We start from the raw sequence: 590 nt of genomic DNA on the forward strand, positions 1-590 counted from the left end.
AACAGTGTCTCTGGCATTTGTCATTAGCTTACTCCTTGATGTTACCATTCTTTCTGGGGTGAGATGGAATCTCCGTGTTGTTTTAATTTGCAATTCTTGAACGATCAATAATGTTGAATATGTTTTCATATATTTACTTGCCATTTGTATTTTTTCTTTGAGAAGTGTATATGCATATCAGATGCCTATTTTGGGATTGGGTTTTTGAATTTAGGGGGGCCTTATTTTTCAACATTCGTTGTATGTTCTAGATAGGTCTTGGTTAGAGGGATAGTCCACTATAAATTTCATGCTGGTTGGGTTTTTTCTTACTCTGTTGGAGATTTGCTTTTTTTTTTATTGAGCTGCCTTTATTTTTTATTTTGTATTTTTTCATAATTTTATTGAGAAACAAATAGCAATGAGATTTTCTTTTTTAAAAAATAATATTATTGAGAAAGAAATAGCAATGAGACAGCTTTAAAACTGATTAGTAAGACAGTTTCAATAATTAATACATTGCCAGTTAAGCGGAAGACCCAATACTATTATGGGCTACTGGACTCTTTTAGAATATTTTGCTGAGTTTACACACCTATAATATTCAAATA

Source organism: Octodon degus, unplaced genomic scaffold, assembly GCF_000260255.1.
Source record: "Octodon degus isolate 3935 unplaced genomic scaffold, OctDeg1.0 scaffold00455, whole genome shotgun sequence".
Lineage (NCBI taxonomy): Eukaryota > Metazoa > Chordata > Mammalia > Rodentia > Octodontidae > Octodon > Octodon degus.